At 43.8% G+C, this 6,000-nt stretch overlaps 1 long non-coding RNA gene across 2 annotated transcripts in view; it reads left to right on the forward strand.

Moving 5' to 3' along the window:
• The window catches only part of LOC121823410 (uncharacterized), a 43,738-nt gene extending 39,077 nt beyond the window's left edge, over nt 1-4,661 (forward strand). For both annotated transcript variants that reach the window (XR_013045441.1, XR_013045440.1), the window contains one exon: nt 4,356-4,661. This is a non-coding gene — a long non-coding RNA (uncharacterized LOC121823410). The remainder of the gene's footprint in view (nt 1-4,355) is intronic.
• Nucleotides 4,662-6,000: the final 1,339 nt, after the last annotated feature.

The raw sequence follows: 6,000 nt of genomic DNA on the forward strand, positions 1-6,000 counted from the left end.
ATACACTTATATTTCTAATGCCTCTGATATTCTAATTTAGAAATGATGCCATTCAACTATCACCATCAAACCAACAACTACATAGAATGATTTGTAATCGAGTCCCTTGATTAGTGACTGCCACCTCCCAAAGATTCTCAGCTATTTGCCATATGCCAAAGAGCAATGTGTCACGCAGACCTGTGAACAGAACTAAAACCAAATAAGGTGATTTGTTGGCCATATCAGGCAAGTAGCAGAGCCCAGAAAATAGAAGACAGACACTCATTTTAGGTGCTGCATCAATAGCACAAAGCTATCCCAGACTTTATTTCCTAACTATATCTACCCATGGAGACAGAAACAGGGAGACTCTGGTGTTTGCTGGCCAGCCAGCCTAGCTGAACCCTTTGCTTCAGATCTAATAAGTGACCCTGTTTCAAAAAACAAAGAGAAGAGCTACTCACAGGAAGCTACATGTGATGCTAACCTCTGGCCTACTAGTGAGGACAGCTGTATACACACACACACACACACACACACACACACACACACACACACACACACAGGTAAGAGCAACTTTCTAGGCAATGGAATTTTTTTTCTTCAAACTCTTTAATATTTTTCTTACATTATTTATTTAATATCATTATTATTTGTGTATGTGTATGTTTGTGTGTGTGCACACATGTATGTGGAAGCTAGAGGTTCATGTCTGGGCTTTTCCTTGTTTGTTTTCTACCTTATCTTGTGAGATGCAGTCTTCCTTCTGAACCTGGAGCCCACCAATAGGTTAGTCTGTCCAGCCCAGAAGCTCTAGGGACACATTTTCCAACACTGAGTTATAGATAAGCACTGGTGAGTGTGTCTTTTATGTCGGTTCTGGGAATTGGAACTTGGGTCTTCAAAGACATCATGGCAGCAAATTCCTCTCCCTAGCCCCTCGGACATTGGCTCTTGATCTAGATAGAATGGCTGCACAGAGGAACACCTCTGTACTTTAGACAGGAAAACCAGCCTAGATTTATCCCTGGCCACTGGCAGCAGAGTCACCCAGCACAACACAATCATTTGGGTAAATTCAAAAATCCCGCCTCTGTGTCACAAGCAACACAAATTAAATTAAATTGACCGGGCCTGGGAGTTGGATATTAGCCATTATTACTTATTTTTTCTCTCTCTCTCTCTCTCTCTCTCTCTCTCTCTCTCTCTCTCTCTCTCTCTCTCTCTCTCTCTCTCTGTCTCTTTCTTTCTCTCTGTCTCTCTTCTCTCTCTGTCTCTGTCTCTCTCTCTCTGTCTCTCTCTCTCTCTCTCTCTCTCTCTCTGTCTCTCTCTCTCTCTCTGTCTCTCTCTCTCTCTCTCTCTCTCTCTCTCTCTCTCTCTCTCTCTCTGTGTGTGTAGGGCATGTGAATTCAGAGGCCAGAGCAGGATAGCAAGTGTCTGGAGGCAGCAGGTACTGAGCAGTTAAGTACTGCTCAGTACCTGCTGCCTCCCTAGGGGTAATGCTTCAGGGTAAAGCACAGACAACCACCCCTACATCTATCTTCCTCAGTTTCTCCTTATTTTCTTGAGATATCACCTCTTACTGAACGGGTAGCATATCATTTTGGCAAGGCTGACTGTCCAGGGGGCTGTTGGTACCCACCCATTTCTCCAACGCCATGCTGGGATTATAGGCAGAAATCTTAGGTGGATGCTGGGATGTGGAACCCAGGTCCCCATGCTTACAGTATAAGTATTCTTATTCACAAAGCCATCTCCCCAACCTAGTCATTTTTTCTTTAATCATCCTTGTTAAGGACAGTTTACATTCACAGCAACAGTGAGCAGAAGGTGCTGAGGATTTAGCCAGGTAGCCTCCTCCTCACAGTCAAAAGCTTGCATTGGATAGCACATTTATTTTCACCGCTGAGCCCACAGGGCCCCACCCTTCCTGCCTTCATGTCTGTAGAAGAATGAGACTATGCAGCCAAGTTTAGAACCACTGATAAGTCCATCAGGCTCCATCAACACTCACGTTCCTGTTAATGGAACAGAGTTCTTCATGGCAAGCCCACGGCTGTGCTACGATACTCTTAAAATTTAGAATGTTATACCAGGATATGACTATTCAATATACTTTAGCTAAAACAAAACTTTTCCCTCCAAAAATAATCATCATCAAGTGTTATTACTTTGTGTGTGTGTGTACATGTGTGTGTATTTATATCAGTTATTATTGCTGTGACAAAACACTGGACAACTTAAGAAAGGGGAGCTTCCTTTGGCTTTGAGTTTAAGGAGGGATGGAGTCCATTAGTGATGGGGAAGGTGTGGCAGTAGGGGCACGAAGCTACTGGGCGCATGGACACACACACACACACATACACACACACACACACATACACACACATACACACACACATACACACACACACATACACACACACATACACACACACATACACACACACACACATACACACACACACACACACACACACACACACACACACACACACACACACACACATTTGTACCTGTGCTGTCTGCACCTGCAGGGACACAAGCAGGCACTGGGGATGTAAGTCCCAACCCTACCCTCAGCGACTCACTCTCTATGGCGAGGCTCCACTTCCCAAACATTTTATAGCTTTCAAAACAGTGTCCGTAGCTGGAACCAATTGTCCAGTCACATGAGTCTATGGGAGACATGGGATATAAAAGGCAGGAAAAACAGGACAATGAGACAGTGGTGAGGGCTCTGTGACACAGCTGTCCCCACTGAGGCATGACCAGTTTTACTAGAATTGATGAGTCGGGGAAATTTCAGGAGGTAAAGTTCAACCCAAGGCAGAGGCTGCCCTGTCTTAATTAGATTTCTATTGCTATGACAATGGCCAAAACAACTTGGGAGGAAAGGGTTTACTTCAGCTGATGCTTCCAGATAACAGCCCATCACTGAGGGAAGTCAGGCCAGGAACTCAAGTCAGACAGGACCCGGAGGCAAGAACTTAAGCCGAGACCATGAGGGAACGCTATCTACTGCTTTGCTTCTTCTGGCTCGCCCAGTTTTCTTTCTTACACACTCCAGATCCACTTGCCCAGGGGTGACGTGGTGGGCTGGTGCCAACCATATTAATTATGAATCATCAGTCAAGAAAACTCCCCATACACCAGCCTGCAGGCAATCTGAAGGAGGCATTTTCTCAATTGATATGTCTAAATCTGTGTCAAATTGACAAAATCCAACTAGCATACCTCCCTCAATGGGTATCTGTGGCTAGGTGTGCTGGATGCCACCTCCAGGAAAGGGATAGCATTCTGTGAAGGTAGGCCAGGTGAACTGGAATTGGATTTCATTCTTCCATAATTTCTACTTTTTCAGAATAGGTCACAAAGTCCTCAACTGTTCCTAAAGTGAAGAGTTTTGATATCATTATACCCTAAAGCAGCTAATAAAGCAAAACAGCACCAACAAAAAGGTGTACAGACGTGAAATTAGAAAAGGGAAGGAAACCGCAAAGCATGAGAGACTGGTGGGCCTCTTCTGAGTTGATAAGACAAAGAGCACCTTTGAGAGTTTAAAAGTTATATTCTTTATATATTTTTGAAAGACAGGCTTAAACACAGCGCAAAGCTTATTGGTCAGGAGAGTTAGGGTTGAACTGAGGCTGGATGAAGCCTGAGTTCCTGCCATAGTCAGCTGGCACTGTTGTGATGGCCCCTGGTGAGGCTTCATGCCATGGCAGAGAGGAGAAAGGACAGAAGAGTTTGTTTATAACATGGCAGCCAATATACGGAGAAAGGTGACAGAGAAGGGGCTGGGCGCAAGATATATCCCCCGAAAGCACGCTCCCAGTGACCAGCTACCACTCACTGGAGCCCACTTTTTAGACCTCAGCCACCTGTCAGTAGTCTGTCCACAATGGTTATCCAGGAGTGAATCAACCCATTCATAAAGTGACAACCCTCTCTCTCTAAGCACTTCCCAAACTCACAGTCTCTGTAGACCATCTGAATCAGCAAATAAATCTTCAATACATGAATCTTTTGGCAGATACTTCATATCCAAACCATAAGTATGTACAATCTATTTATCGTTCCTTCTCCCCCCCCCAATTTGACACTGTGTTCAAAACATTGAGATAGAGAAATCCATTTCTATAGTTCATTCTTGTCTCTACTGTATAGGCTATACTGAAATGTATTTCTGCTCATTTTTTTTGTTTTGCATTATATTCCAAGGCGTTAATGCAGACATTTAAATATGAACAGTGCTTTATATTAAACTAGTCTATGACCTGTATGGCCCCCATCCATCTTTGCATTCATCTACCTAGCCTGCCAATCTTCATTTATTCTACTAATTCAAGAATTTACTGAATTACTTCCAGACAGCAGGCGATGTTGGATTGCCAAGCCTCCAAAGATGAGGAGCAAGGAACTGCTACTTTCCTCACGTTCACACAACCTGACTCTGAAATACACTGGTCAGAAAGCAGTGGTGGCATCATCTGATGAGGTACTGGTTGCTCCAGGACATGTTGCCTTGCTGTTAGCTCAGCTAGTGGCTGTGTTCCAGGCATGAATGTTTCTGGTGTCTCACTCTTGGCACACCTTCCCTACAGACGTGTGCATGTTCGCAGAGCAAGCTTTGAGAAGACTTGTCTTATCCCCACAATTAAAATAATTTAACCAAAGGCATTTCTTTGTAAGTCTTTCTTCTCTTCCTGGATAATGAGATAAGAGTCCAAGCAAGTTCATAGCCAAGGGTGGTCAGGAACTCTGAGGTGGGCATTATGTCTTTGGTACTTTTGGCATTTATGAAAATTTTTGATGGATACATTTCTCTACTAATAGGACACCTTTAATAATATGAGAACTCAAAGTGGTGATAGCCTACAAATATGAAAAACTATTGGCTAGTTTTAGCATGTGACACCTTAAAAGTATAATCTTTTTTTTCTTCATCTATTTACAGGTTTAAAAAATTTGTTTGTTTGTTTGTTTTTTGTTGTTTTTTTCTATCAGCTTCTCCAAATACATCTTGGAGCAACATGGGATCCAAGTGTACAATTACCCTGGTGAATATTTTAATTAGTAGCTTGGCAGTTGATCCTCTCACCATTAATCAAGCTTGATTTAACGAGGGCTTGGAACACTTTCCGTCAGCCACAGACAATTGTGGGCCTATTACAGAACTTTTGGTTGGCAGGGTGGTTAACCTCATAAGCCTCAGATTCCTTATCTATCAAATGGGGTTAAAAACCCTATGCTCATGTGTTTGTTCAGGCTACGAAACTAAGGAACATGCATGAAAGTGCTCCTCATTCCATGCAGGCATTTTCTAGTTAGATTTCCCCAAATAAATCCCTGTGATATATTTCCAAGTCTTCCACAAACATTAATGCACCAACTATTCTTAGTCACATGGAGTAGGTAGATCCCTGTTTACAGGAGAGGAACCCAGAGTGCAGACACACATGTCGATGATGCAGGGCCATCTACCTCTGAGAAAGTCCTAGGCTTTGAACCGTGCTCTGTGCAGGGTGGGTGCTTGCTTGCTTGCTTGTTCTTAGCACCAGACTCAGAAATACCTCCCAACAGCTTCAAATAAATACTCAAGAGAAGGGACTTCCGATGCCAGGGAATCACATTTCTCCATCCAGTTTCTAGAGGTTCTGCCCTCCAAGGCTGTGCCATGGATGGATAGGAGGCTCATTAATCTAGAATTCATGGTCTGTCACAGTTGGCAATGCTGTTTTCCTAGAACCCTTCAAAAGTGTCAACGAAGAGCTGATAGCCAGTGGGTGGGAGGAGACGTATAGGACACAGCAGCATGACCTGGCATTGGCTGGCTTACACACTCACCTTGTGCAGTCTCCAGGACGCTGCTGCTTTGACCAACAGCCTCATGATGTCTCCATCTGGGAGGTGATTTGAGGGGCAGTCACTGACTCCCTAGTGTGTGAAGGGGTTAAGGCATCTTGGTGTTTATAAAAAATCACACCCAGAAGCACATGTGCTCTCTTCAAGTGG

Source organism: Peromyscus maniculatus, chromosome 17, assembly GCF_049852395.1.
Source record: "Peromyscus maniculatus bairdii isolate BWxNUB_F1_BW_parent chromosome 17, HU_Pman_BW_mat_3.1, whole genome shotgun sequence".
In the NCBI taxonomy this organism is placed as follows: Eukaryota; Metazoa; Chordata; class Mammalia; order Rodentia; family Cricetidae; genus Peromyscus; species Peromyscus maniculatus.